General features: G+C 46.0%; 1 protein-coding gene and 1 long non-coding RNA gene across 3 annotated transcripts in view; one reads left to right on the forward strand and one right to left on the reverse strand.

Annotated features, from left to right (window-relative positions):
• The first annotated feature begins 550 nt into the window (after positions 1–550).
• Positions 551–14,589, forward strand: part of VWC2L (von Willebrand factor C domain containing 2 like) — a 252,623-nt gene continuing 238,584 nt past the window's right edge. Inside the window, exon 1 of one of the 2 annotated variants that reach the window (XM_073553220.1) lies at positions 551–2,041. The gene's annotated coding sequence lies outside the window, so the exon portion shown is untranslated. The remainder of the gene's footprint in view (positions 2,042–14,589) is intronic. The other variant, XM_073553219.1, reaches the window with a different exon arrangement.
• The window catches only part of LOC141056768 (uncharacterized), an 80,074-nt gene continuing 70,974 nt past the window's right edge, over positions 5,490–14,589 (reverse strand). The window contains exon 3 of the long non-coding RNA XR_012221933.1: positions 5,490–5,885. This is a non-coding gene — a long non-coding RNA (uncharacterized lncRNA). The remainder of the gene's footprint in view (positions 5,886–14,589) is intronic.

Consider the following 14,589-nt stretch of genomic DNA (forward strand, 5'->3'; position numbering starts at 1 on the left):
TCTAATAGAAGTGACCTGGAGCTAGAACCTGGAAACAAAGGCTGTTGAGCCAAAGCGGGCATCTCGATAGGATTGTCACCCTTCTGCGACGACAGACACTGTGGTCCGCCACCTTCAGCGACTCGGCCCTTATCATTTCTCTTTGTGAACTACGGCTATGAGTTGATGATAATAACAGCAAAAGACGCATGCATATGGGATCTAGACACTTGCTGGGAGCGTTTACGACAACCATGGTGAAGACAGTCCATTCTGCCTGTCAGAAGACGCAGGCGGACTATGTGACCACCTGCGTCCCTCATGATGGGCAGAAGGTGTAGCACTATGGAATGATCTGGATGTAAGCCTCCTGTGTCTAGGAAGCTATATCCTTTGAATACCTTCTTCTGTCTGTGCTCAAATTTTGGCAAACATCATGATATGTGTCCTTCCATTGAGTGTCAGAAATGATGTCTGTATCAGATCCATCTCTGTACCGGAGCAGAATTACAAACTGCCAGCTGACACAGTGTGACCAGCAGGTGGCGCAGGTGCTGTTCGTGATTAACAGCAAGTAAAAGCTCGGTGGTCTGGGCACAGGGGGAGGAAGAGGTAACGGGGCGAAGTTGTGTGGAGTCCCGCAGCGCAGGCTCAGGCTCCCCTCTGCTTCTTCTAGAAATCTGCTGGAGCGGCGGAGATATTCCCGCCACCAGGTGAACGCGCTGCTATGGAGCCCCTCATCTCTCTCCTCTGCCCTCTCCTGCCTGGAGCGTGAGGAGGAAGGCTCAGTCGGATGAGAGCTCTGCCAGGAGGCTGCCGGCATGTGCACTCCCTGCATCCCGGCCAGGCTGGCGGCACTAGGGGCGCAGCATTGTCGGCCATGACGCCGGTAACACGGGGGCTGCTCTGTTCCTCCTGACGGGAGTGAGGGCATCACGTGCGCTTCATTTCAAGGACCTCTGCGACCCCCTCCTGTCGGGACCACCCATTTACTACCCGGGAGGGGAGAGAGAAAACAGACGCCGCCAAGGCTGGACTACCTGCTGCGCAGGTCATCGGCTGCGGCTACAGGATTAACAGGAGGAAAAAGTTGTGTGTGTGTCTCCATGCCTGCCCTGCGTGGTCTACAGTGGGGTCTGTAGGCGGCTACTGAAGCAACACATTGCCATGGAGCTGCAGCTGTGGGTAGGAGCCGGGGGCATGCTGCTGCTGGTTGTGCTGGTGAAGTGCACATAGACAAACCACCTCCTGAGCTGTGTGACTGAGGGAAACCCATCCGGGGAACGTATCCCATCCAGGGGGACGTATCCCATCCAGGAGGACGTATCCCATCCAGGAGGACGTATCCCATCCAGGGGGACGTATCCCATCCAGGGGGACGTATCCCATCCAGGGGGACGTATCCCATCCAGGAGGACGTATCCCATCCAGGAGGACATATCCCATCCAGGAGGACATATCCCATCCAGGAGGACATATCCCATCCAGGAGGACATATCCCATCCAGGAGGACATATCCCATCCAGGAGGACATATCTCAACCAGGGGCACATATCCCAACCAGGGGCACATATCCCAACCAGGAGGATATATCCCAACCCGAGGAACATATCCCAACCAGGGGCACATATCCCAACCAGGGGCACATATCCCAACCAGGAGGATATATCCCAACCCGAGGAACATATCCCAACCAGGAGGACCTATCGCATCCAGGAGAACATATCCCATCCACGGGGACATATCACATTCAGGTGGGCATATCCCATCTAGGGGACACATCCCATCCAGGTTTATCCCATCCAGGCTGGGAGGACATCATGACAGCTCTGCTCACCTTTGGTTGGATATGTATCTGTGCATTTCTGGGTTTGTGCGCCTGACGTTTAGCTGGGAATCTTCTTGTCCACTCTGTACCATGGCAAGAGATATGGAGAGGCTGTGCTATATTTTCTTCTCCTAAACAATGGGTCCTCTGGCACCAAGGATGGGCTAACCACAGACTCTTAACCTTTTTGGATTTTAAGCTGTCCCGTTAATCCTCATAGGATTAACTCTTCAGGTAAGGAGACTCTTTAGACATGAATGAGCAAACTATATATATTGTATCTGCACCTCTTGTTCCAGTATTTGGAACTGAGACCTTTATCTGCCCTTATGGACCATAGAGAATCATTGCAAGTGTTCGTATGTAAATATTTACATTTATTTTGTAAATAAAACATAACATGTTAGGAAGAGTCCATTATGAAATCTCCTCTGGTTTTGGCTTTGTAAATATGCCACCTATTCCATACAAATTAGTGCCTCACTACTGCAGGGACCCTGGAGAAATCAATTAACAAAAATAGCCCCCCTATTGTGGAACACCCTGCTGTAATACCCTGGCTTCTCTGTGTAGTGGCTCAGACAAAACTGCAGTGTCAGTGTGAGCTTCCCCTTACTACAGTATGACTGAACCATGTTGCTACATTTCACACTATACCATGTGTCTTAGTTTCCACAATGCAGTAATTCTTGGTGCAGTAGCATTAAATGAAGCAGACCTAATTCCTGTCACCATTAGATGAAGAAGCTTCAGACTTTAGTATCCCATCCAACCTATAATAGAGGTTGGCGTATTGATGCAGCGTCCTGGAGACTGTATGGTTAAATAGGATAGAGTCTTGCACGTTTTTTTTTTTATTTTTTCATTTGAACTTTTCATAAAAATCTGGTCATATTTCTAAAAAAACATCTATATGGTTATGCATTATAGCTGCACGTATGGATGATATACACAGGTGTTTCTATCCTCGGAAAAGCAAAATAGGTCATAAATCCCGAGTTTGCCTAGATCATAGTTGTCATAATTAGAATCAGTTCCCTAATGAAACTTCAATGGTACTGGATGTAGCAATAGTCAAGTGTAAACTTTGATCGTAATGACGTGACTTACCTAAGGCAAGTGTTTAGACTCTTTTTGAAACTGTAACCTTCTACAGGTACAAAACAGAAATTACAGCCAATTTATAGATTACTAGATCTAAACCTGCCCCATCTTATCCATTTGGGTGGAAGATTCCTTTATGAGATATCAGCTGCACCTTATTAGAGTCAAATGTCCATATATCCATTGTTATTCAGACATGTAATATGTGACACCCATAGATTTGTTTTCTAATATTATTATTAATAATAATATAGTAGCATAACTTATGACAGTAAATACCTTTTATGCAAGTATTTTGCTTTTGTATATTATATTAAAACTCATTTTTGGATGCATTTTCTTAACAGTGTCACAGTTGTGTAGCTATTCATCATGTTGGCCTCAACATATGAAAACACATACATTTAAAAAGACCACCTCTTTATTTTGTCAATATCCATCCTCTAGGCTTGAATCTGGCTGCCTCATTTCTTACAAACTGCTCAATTTTTACAGACCTTTTTACATTTTTACCCTTTTATGCTCTAATACTATTATTAGATGTTAAATATATTCATCGACTATTGAACGTTTTTCCATTGTCAGCGGTGCCATAAGGGTTAAGACCAAAACCTCTAAAGAGGACTGTCAAGTTCTTTAAACCGATTGATTTTTTTTTTTTTTTAGTATGAACAGATTTGGTCAATTGGCCATAGAAGGCTGCCTCCATCCAAAATAAGCCTCACAAGGAACCTCATCCGCTGATAACCAAAGGCTTTATTATGGAACAGGAATGTGATCATGATTTATAGTCTAGAGGAGAAGAAGACGCTACATTTAAATGGCCAACTTACTGTGCTGGCTAATACATAACATCTGGTGGGAGAGATTACTTAGGTGTGTTTTCCAGTTGAAGAACATTGCAAAATAGCTACGTGCCGGGATTTCGGTTTGCGGTATCCATGGAGCTGTACGTAAAAATCTAATTCAACTCTTCAAGGCCTTATAGACGTGACACCAGGACACATCAAGCCTGGAGTGCTGTTTTTACTACTGACATTTCCATTCTTGGTGCTTGGAGGCTTTGAAACATCAAACTTGAGATGAAAGAATGAAGAAGAGGGCAAGTTCATAGTACAGCTGCTCCTGATAGGGCACCTTGATTAGTGCGATGCTCCAAATAAGACTTAATGTTCTGCAAATGGCTTCATTCAGAGAACATCTTTTAGTTTCTACCATGGCTGAAAGCATTAACCATTACATAAAGCATAAGCATCAATTTGCGGGATCTCTGTAGGCTTGCTGTGCATAAAGATCTACAAATGCCCAAATTCTCATTTTATATTAAGACTAACAATTATTGTAGCGGTTGGAAGATTTGTCCAAAATGTTCACTAATCAATAGAATGTTCAATAGAATGTTCAATAGAATGTTCACTAATCAATAGAATGTTCAATAGAATGTTCAGTAATCAATAGAATGTTCAATAGAATCACTAATCAATGTAATATTCGCCAGTCAATAGAATGTTGAAAAACTGTTTCAAATGGATGTCACAAAACGACATGTGCTGGCAGTATGACCAGACAGGGGGCAGCTCTCCGGCACTGGTGTTAAACCTGACTCACATAATTGATTAAAATTAATGCGGTTAGCGGAATATTTATTATTTTTACATCATTCCTTTTCACTTAGAAGAAACTTTCATAGACTTAAAGCAGTAGATAAATCTACAGTAAATACACTTGTATACACAGGCACACATACCTGCATTATGTATATCTGCCGGCCGCTAAGAAACAATGTATTTGTATCAATATGTTTATGGTAATCATACCAAGAGTTATAACTAGCCATGCCCCACTCAAGAAAACATTAACTTCACTGGCCTAGTCCTGAATATAATTAACCCCCTTCCTTGGCTTGTGTCACCCCCAACAATAAGAATCTATGTGTGATAATATTCTATTAAGAATGCAGAATAATACATTAAGATTCTTCACAGTGATAAATAGTTGAGCAACTCAATGTAAAAGCTCACCATTCAAATGTGACTTGTTGTCTCCAGTATAATGCTCTATGTCTAGAAACGGGATACCGGGGCTGTCACGTCAGGTCTTTTCTTTTTTGTTTGCAACAGACTAAAAAAAAACTCACTAAAATAATAAAAAATAGATAATTTCCATTTTTTAAAGGGATCCTGACAGCTGATACATGCTGCTCGATCCATGGGTAACGTGCATCAGACGCCGGCTGCATGATTTCAGCCATATATGTTTAACTCTGAAACGCTGCAGCGCAGTCTCACTGCCCAAGAGTGACAGAACTCTCCGTATACACGCAGGCAGGGAGAGACCTGGAAGTCAGTGTCAGTGGGCGGATAGGAGCCGCCAGGGAACCACCTGCCCAACTTGTCTCCTGGCTCGCTCCCAGGCGGCTAATGAACTTTGTTGTTCTCATGCAGCTGGTGTCTGGTACATGCTGCTCGGAGATCGGGCAGCGTGTATCAGCTGTCAGGTTCCTTTTAAAACTCTGCAGAATGTTATCATTGTTAATAGAAAATCCCTAATGACCAACAACTCTCAAGTATAGCAAGACACGTCGACCTTAATCCTGGTTGAATGTCCATTCACCTTATATTCCTTATATTAATGATGCTGTAGCGCAGTCGGTTCTCAGTGCTGCTATATATCACCAATTGTGCAATAGCAGCAAACAACACATCACATTTTTCATAATTCCTTTATCCAAGGATGGCTTATATTTCCATCATTACATTTCATAAATGAAATCATTTCATAAGGGGTTATTCACCATAGTCACCCCAGTGAGAGAGATCCACAAAGTCCGGTGTAGACAATACTTTTATCCTCTTACTCTGAAGTACAGAGGCAGAGACGCTGCTTGACAGTCAGAAGGTCTGCACCTGTGGCGACATTTCGGGGGTCCTCCCACTTTCTTAAGCATTCAAGTGCATATCCCAAATTTCTGTGCCTGGATGAAAGAAGTTATATTTTCTCTTCATTTTTATTGGTACATTTATATAGTGTATTCGAGAAAATGGCGCCGGAGATTGGGGTATGCGACTCCGACGCCATTTTAATGAAGTAATGTACTACAATGTCAACATAGCATTGCTCATGCACCGGCCGTAGGGATAATGGCGATGGTTGGCGCGTGCGCACTGCTATGTTGACGTTGTAGTACATTACTTCATTAAAATGATGCCAGAGTCAACGCCTGCGTATCCTGTGATATTCGGCTCCAATTTTGTTGAAGACACCGTGTCTGCGAATTTGCAGACACAGTCTCTTCAAAAAATGTCTCCGTAGTGTGGTATGCACACGAGCTGACACCGACGCCACACTGCACAGTCAATGTAGCAATGCGCACATGCCGGGCATAGGAATAATGGCGACTGCCAGCCTGTGCGCACTGCTATGTAGAGATTGTAGTAGAATTCATCAATAAAATGGTACCGGAGTCAACAAGTGCGCGTCCCACGATATCCAGAGCCATTTTTATTGACGACACTATGTCTGCGAATTCGCACACACAATGAAAATGGAGCCGTAGTGAAGCATGCACTTACTACGATACTATGTGTATTTGCTAGACTCCGGCGCCACACCTCACAGGCGTCACTCATCCCAGCTTCGGACAGAAGGGCGCATCCACCATTACATATAAGATGTAATTATAATATTTGCATATATCAACTAATGGAACTCTGAAAGCGAGCTAAGAATGGGAAGAAGTGTCCAGTGGGTGGATACCCTTTACCTTCTCTCCACCATGCTTGCCCTGATTAACAGTTCTCTCCTTATACACAAATAGCAAGAAACCTGTCAACCAAGCTGACACCTTGTAAGGGGGAGGAAGGTCCCATGCACCACTAGTGAGTAGAGTTGAGCGAAACGGGTCGGTCATATTCAAAAGTCGGCGACTTTCGCTGAAGTCGGATTTCATGAAACGAAACCCGACCATAGCGTGAGGTCGGCCACGAGGTCGGCGACCAGATCGCCAAAGTCGCGTTTCAAAAGATGCTTCCAGCGCCCTTTTCCAGCCAATGATGGAGGACGCACACTGTGGGCAACGCGATGACATGGGCATCGGTCACCACCATCTTTGAGAAGGGCATGCAAGTGATTGGCTTGCTTTCTGTGGTGTCACAGGGGCTATAAAAGGGCATGCACACCGACTGCCATCTTACTTCTGCCGATCTTAGCATAGGGAGAGCTGCTGCTGCTGATTCTGTAGGGAGAGCGTTAGGCAGGGAAGAATAACCAAAAAACTGCTTCTGCTGCAAGCGATTTCCACTTACAATACAACACTTTGTGTGCAGTGACAGGGGAGGCTATATTTTTGTGCATCAGCTCTGTTGGTTATTAGGCTGCCTTATAAGGCTCCCTAATAGCTGCATTGCTGTTTGCACACTGCTGTGCAAACTGATTTTTTAAAAGCAAAAATATTTTTCTTCCTCTTTTCTGCACAGTTGCCAAGCGTTCATTTTTCCACCCTTTTGTGTGTGCAGCAGTCCTGCTTATTAGGCTGCCTGCATCCATATTTGGACTGAGAGCATCATTGTCAGCCTCCTAAAATCTCTAGTGAGATCCAAATTCTCACCAATCCTATAGACACCCTCCACCTTGTCATACACCATCCAATTTCAGCCTGTTACATTGAGGTGTAATCTCTCCTGTGCCTGAGACAATAATTCTGCGTCCTCAAATCTAGAGTGAGATTCAAATTCTCACCAATCCTATAGACACCCTCTACCTTGTCTTACACCATCCAATTTCAGCCTGTTACATTGAGGTGTCATCTCTCCAGGGCCTGAGACAATAGTTCAGCGACCTCAAATCTATAGTGAGATTCAAATTCTCACCAATAGTAGATACACCTTCTAACCTTGTTTTACAGTACCATATAGCTGGTGGTATTTTGGGTACATTTTCACAAAAATGAGGAAGTATGGTGGAAGACGCCATGGAAGTGGGCGGGGGTTGCCAGCTGGTCCCGATGGTGGTGGTGGTGGTGTTGCATCTGTTGGTAGTGGCAAAAGCACAATAGCACCTAAGGCAGGAGGTGTTGAGCCTGTGTCATCGTCTGGCTCCACAAGGCCTCAAAGGCTCTCTTTTCTGGGTATAGGTAAACCACTTTTAAAGCCGGAGCTTCAGGAACAAGTTTTGGCTTACATTGCTGACACAGCCTCCAGCTCTCTCGCCTCCTCTTTTGAAGTTCCAAAAAATAAAAGCATTGAGTCGTCAGTGGAGGCTCCTGGTCAGGAACAACACATTTCCGTGTGTCCTTCACCCCTACCAAAAGTGAAGGCTGTGGCAGGCCACACTACCGATTACTCCATGGAGCTCTTTTCACATACCATGCCTGGGTTAGCAAGTCAAATCGTGAATTCCCCAGTCCAAGATGAATCTGACATGGAGTGCACTGATGCACAGCCACTGCTAGATTTTTCTGCTGTTACATTCACTCAGAGCACTACATTGTCCTCGCAGTGTACTGAGGCAGAATCAGACCCTGATGAAACTCAGCTGCCCCTTCCCACATACTATACCACATGACCCGGTGACACAGAGGAAGGTGCACATGAAATTGAAGAGGAGGTGATGGATGACCCAGTTGTTGACCCAGATTGGCATCCATTGGGGGACCAGGGTGCCGCTGCCAATAGCTCAGAAGAGGAGGAGGAGGATCCGCAGCAGGCAACAACATCGCAACAGCTGTTATCTGGCAGGACAGTAGCAGTCCAAAAACGTGTTACAAAAACCAAAAGAGTTGCAGGACAGCTTGGCCAGATGGTCAAATTAGCACAGCGTGCAAGGTCTCAAAATGTCTTCCATAGTAGGAAGAGTGCAGTGTGGCACTTTTTTTTAACAAAATCCTAATGATCAGGCAAAAGTTATCTGTAAGAAGTGCGCAAAGACCTTTAGCCGAGGGAAAAATCTGAGAAATTTGAATACCAGTTGCATGCTTAGACATTTAACTACCATGCACTTGCAAGCGTGGACTGACTACCAAACCTCACATACCACATGTGCACCTGCTCCGAATGAAGGTAGTCAGCAAAGCTACATTGCTTCCCCGACTGTAAGCCTACCGGTTAGCACACCACCAGGAGCAAATGTCGAGGTGTCGCCACAAGGGCAAAGCAGTCATGGAATCACAATGTTATTGCTACGAAAGACTGAATTCAGGCCATCAGCAACACCACCAACACCATCACCAACCCTTTCTCAGTCCGCCATGTCCACCGCTTGTTCCACCATATGCAGCTCTCAAGTCCAGCTCACCCTACCAGAGACTATGAGTAGGACAAGAAAGTACTCATCCTCTCATCCGCGTACACTGGCTTTGAACGCCCACATTGCCAAACTAATCTCGTTAGAGATGATGCCCTACCGGTTGGTTGAAAGCAAAGCTTTCTGCAAGCACATGGCCTACGCAGTACCACGCTATGACCTACCCAGTCAGCACTTCTTTTCACGAAAAGCCATCCCAGCCCTCCACGTGCATGTGAAAGACCGCATTGTCCATGCACTCAAGCAGTGAGTGGAAAGGTGCACCTCACAACAGATGCATGGTCCAGTAGGCATGGCCAGGGCCGTTACGTGTCCATCACTGCACACTGGGTTAATTTGGTGGATGTAGGGTCCACAGGGGACAGCGGTGGTGGGACAGTGCTGCCTAGCCCACGGTATAGGAAACAGTTGGCTATAGGCGTTCGACCCTCCTCCTCCTCCTCCAGAAGCGAAAGCTCGTCCACAGAGCGCAGTCGCACGAGCACTCCATCCGCAGCTGCCAATGTTGCACAAGAGGTGTCCCAGTATCGAACAGCTAGTGGTAAGCGTCAGCAGGCTGTGTTGAAGATGATGTGTTTGGGCGACAACAGACACACCGCGGAGGTACTGGCCGACTACTTGCAGCGACAAACTGAGTCATGGCTGGGCAGTGTACATCTTGAGGCAGGCAAGGTAGTTCGTGATAACGGTGTGAATTTTGTGGCAGCCATAGCCCTTTCAAAACTCAGACACATACCTTGCCTGGCTCACACCTTGAACCTGGTGGTGCAGTGCTTCCTCAAAAATTATCTGGAGTTAACAGCCCTGCTCCAGAAGGTGCGAAGATTGTGCTCGCACATCCGCCGGTCGCCCGTACACTCCAGTGTTATGCAGAAGTTGCAGCGATTGCTCCACCTTCCCAAGCACCACCTAATTATCGACGTTGCAACAAGGTGGAACTCCACACTGCACATGGTTCAGAGGCTGTGCGAACAAAGGCAGCCTGTAATTCATTTGTGGGAGGATACAAGGGCAGGCAGTTTGCAGGCAGACATGGAGTTGTCTGGTGTGCAGTGGTCGAAGCTGAAAGATCTCTGTAAAGTCCTTCAATGTTTTGAGGAATGCACACGGCTGGTAAGCGCAGACGACGCCATCATAAGCATGAGCATCCCACTTATGCGTCTGCTCATGCAAACTTTGACGTACATTAAGGAGCAGGCGTCTGCAGCTGAGGAGGAAGAGGAGGAGGGAAGCCTTGATGACAGTCAGCCATTGTCTGCTCAGGGAAGTCTCGTGGAGGAAGAAGAGGAGGAGGAGGAGGATGATGGTGATGATTATTTTGGGGAGGAGGATGCTTCTCAGGGGGCAAGAAAAAATGTTGGCGTGGCAAGGTCAGGTACAGGGTTTGTTCGTGACTAGAGGGATGTTGATTTGCCAGAAAGTGCTCCTCCACCCAGCACTCGCAGTGCATTATTGACACCTGGAATATTGGCCCACATATCTGATTATGATTTCCAGATCCTAAAAAGGGACCCCCGCATTGCAAAAATGATGAACGATGACGACTACTGGTTGGCCAGCATCCTGGATCCACGCTATAAAGGCAAATTCCAAAACATCATGCCACAGGAGAACCTAGAGCTAATATTGGCTAACAGACAAGCAACTCTGGTAAACCGTTTGTTTGAGGCATTCCCAGCACACAGCGGCGGTGATGCTTTTTCAACGAGCCATAGGGGGCAACATGGAAGAGGTGTTCATGGTGCATACAGCCGAAGTGGCGTTGGACACAGGGGTTTCATGACCATATTGTGGACTGACTTTTCAAGTACCGCTCACACGACTGGTAATACTGCATCGATCGAAAGTGACAGGAGACCGCAGTTGTCAACTATGGTAACAAACTACTTCTCCTCCCATATCGATGTTCTCCCTCACAAGTCATTCCCCTTTGACTATTGGGCCAGTAAACTTGACACCTGGCCTGAATTGGCACAATATGCCTTACAGGAGCTCGCTTGCCCTGCTGCTAGTGTGTTATCTGAACGAGTCTTCAGTGCTGCTGGATCAATCCTGACAGAAAAAAGGACCCGTCTGTCCACCCAAAATGTTGATGCTCTAACCTTCATTAAAATGAACCATGCATGGGTTTCAAAGGATTTTGTCCCACCCTCCCCTGCTGACACGTAGGTTGCCAGGAAAATGGCTTGCTTTTGTCCTCCTCTTCCGTGGACTTCTCCAATTACTCCATTTGCAGCTGCTGAATGTCCAACATCAACATATGCCATTTTTTCCACCTCCCTAACTGGGTGGCTTCCCCCCACAGGGCCGGGGTCACCACCTGGCGCACGCACCCGTGTGAGTGCCGTTGTCCTGGACAGTTGGGTGGGCACACTCTTTGGCAACGGCACTGGCACCAGGTCCCTCATAGTAGAATTAAGTGTCTCTGGCGGTGGGGGTGCACACCCGCCGTCAGACACACCGGCGTACTATGAGGGGCCCTGTACCAGTACCGCCGCCCACGAGTGGGCCCCCCTGCTTGCTCAGAGCACCAGCACTTGCAATACTTACCTCTCCCTGCTCCACCACTGTGTAGTCAGGCCTGTGAAATACTTCACTGGGACTGCCAATACAAATTTGGTGAAATGATAGATGATGGTTAAGACGTACCTATGCCCTGTCCTGCTGGGCTCTATCTTCAGATGATCAATGGCTTCCATTTGTTATGGACATCGACTCACAATGAGATGCAGTGGTGGCTTATCATCAGCTTTCACGGTTTTCCGACTCACAGACGTGTGACATTCCTGCCCACATTTTTAAATGTGTCCTCTCATGCCAATCCAATAGAATCGCGTACGGCCTGTGGCTTATGTCTTTTGCACTCCAAAGTTACCTGACAGGTCATGATAGGCAGTGAGGATAATGTCTACATCTGTCCCTGTGATCACAATTTGATGGAGATGAGTAATGGTGATGGGTTCCACGGTACTGTGATACAGCAAACCTTTCTTCACAAGAACTGTTTTCGCTGTCTCCACAGACAAAGTAATTGAGGGTCAGCATCGCCTCTGAGAATTCTCCCGGGAGTTTTTACCGTGATTAGTAATTCCAAAATTTCTGCAATCAGTCGACTTTCCGTCTGTACTTGTATCCATCTCGTTTCCTCTTGCGGAGAGTCTGGACTGTCTTACTGAGACTGAAATATATATGAAGATTGAAAAATACCCCAACAGTGTATACTGGTGAACGCTTCGAATACATAACCCTTTTTCTACTTTTTAGATTCTTGTCTAATCCATACTGAGGCTGTGAGTGTCTTTGTCGGACTCCGGAAATATACACGCAGATTTTTAATGTTTAAACTATGCTATATATACCCGCTATCCAGTGATACTGTACCCTTTCTCAACTTTCTACAATCCCGTCGAATCCATACTGGGCCTGAGACCCTCTGAGTCTGCCTCCTGATATATAGACATAGGTTTTTCATGTGTAAACTATGCTACATATATACCTGTTATCCAGTGATACTGTACCCTTTCTCAACTTTCTACAATCTTGTCGAATCCATACTGGGCCTGAGAACGTCTGAGTCTGCCTCCTGATTAGAGATTAGCGGTGTTCGAGTCGACCTGTTCGCCAAGTTAAAATTCCAGCTGTTTTGGGCGGTGTTCGAGCCGTTCATCGAACTCGAACACTTTGCTTAAAATTCGGCTGTTCGAGGTTCTGTTCGAGAACGGTTCGTTCACCAAAAGCGTAACTTCACTTTCACATTAATAATGGTTTTCAATGTTAATAGACTGTTTCATGGCATAGTGCGGTGTGTTTATGTAAGAACCATTTTTTAACTCCATTTAGCCCAGTGAATACTTTGGGACTAGTACTGGTGTCTACTGCTCAGCAGAGGAGCCCACCTGTGAACCTAGCTATGCCGCCTGTTTAGGTAAGCACTGTCTGCTACTCAGCAGAGTTGCCCACCCGTGAACCAAGATATGCTGCCTGTTTATGTAAGAACTGTGTGCTACTCAGCATAGGAGCTCAGCTGTTAAGCAAGCTACAGCACCTGTGGTTTGGACACTTAATTTTTTCTGGAATGCCGGTTAGGCCTAATTCCGGTTGACCTGCACATACTAGGAAATCATCGTTCGCGGGGAACAATTAGAATCCCAGATCCCCTTCACTAACGGGGTTCAGTGGGTTATCTGCACCTGTAAGCGACACACGCTGGACCTTTCAGTGTAGCGCGCATGCAGACCCAGACATGTAAGGGCATGACAGACCTGTTATTGATCGATCTCGCGTGCCAGAGCCTCGCGTGTCCCTCTAGTTAGCTTGACGCGTACTGCGGAGGCATGCCGGAGTCTCGTTCGTTAATGGTTTTAAATACATTAGATAGGGACTGCTCCATTAAGGGTTACCTTGACGAGGTGGAATGACTTGGTATACAGTTTTTTGCAAAAAAAGTATCGACTAAATACCCTGTATTTGTTGTCATCTTTTTACCAGCACTTGCGGATTACTGTCATATTTTTTACTGCAGGGTATTTTTGCACATTTGTTATTCTGTGCTTTCCTTTTGTGTTTCAGTCAGTAGGTGGTGTGAACACTGTCCGACCGACTTGTTTACATTTGTGCATGTCACATGTGTTTTTAATCCATTTTTTTCCTTGCTTATGCATGGTTTGAGAGACCCCACCCCTCTCTTGTGTGACATGCACATAAAAAGCCATCTTACACCACGTGCCCATACTAGGAAGCGCCTGTCTTAATCCTGTTCATTTAGACACTGTTCATATGTTCAGGTTTTAAATACATTAGATTGGGACTGCTCCATTAAGGGTTACTTTGACGAGGTGGAGTGGCTTTGTATACACTTTTTTGCAAAAAAACGTATCGACTAAATACCCTGTATTTGTTGTCATCTTTTTGCCAGCACTTGCGGATTACTGTCATATTTTTTACTGCAGGGTATTTTTGCACATTTATTATTTGTGCTTTCTTTTTGTGTTTCAGTCAGTGGGTGGTGTGAACACTGTCCGACCGACTTGTTCACATTTGTGCATGTCACATGTGTTTTTGGTAGTGGCAAAAGCACAATAGCAGCTAAGGCAGGAGGTGTTGAGCCTGCATCATGGTCTGGCTCCGGAACGCCTGGAAGGCTACCTTTTCTGGGAGTAGGTTAACCGCTTTTAAAGCCGGAGCATCAGGAACTGGTTTTGGCTTACATTGCCAAAACAGACTCCAGAAAATATGCCCTCCTCTTCTGAAGCTTAAAAAAATGCAAGCACTGAGTCGTCAAGTGCTGGCTCCTGGTCAGGAAGAACCCCTTTCCTTGTGTCCTTCACCCCCACCAAAAGTGAATGATGCAGCAGGCCACACTGCACATTACTCCATGT

Source organism: Dendrobates tinctorius, unplaced genomic scaffold, assembly GCF_039654945.1.
Source record: "Dendrobates tinctorius isolate UK_male_01 unplaced genomic scaffold, ASM3965494v1 ptg000199l, whole genome shotgun sequence".
Lineage (NCBI taxonomy): Eukaryota > Metazoa > Chordata > Amphibia > Anura > Dendrobatidae > Dendrobates > Dendrobates tinctorius.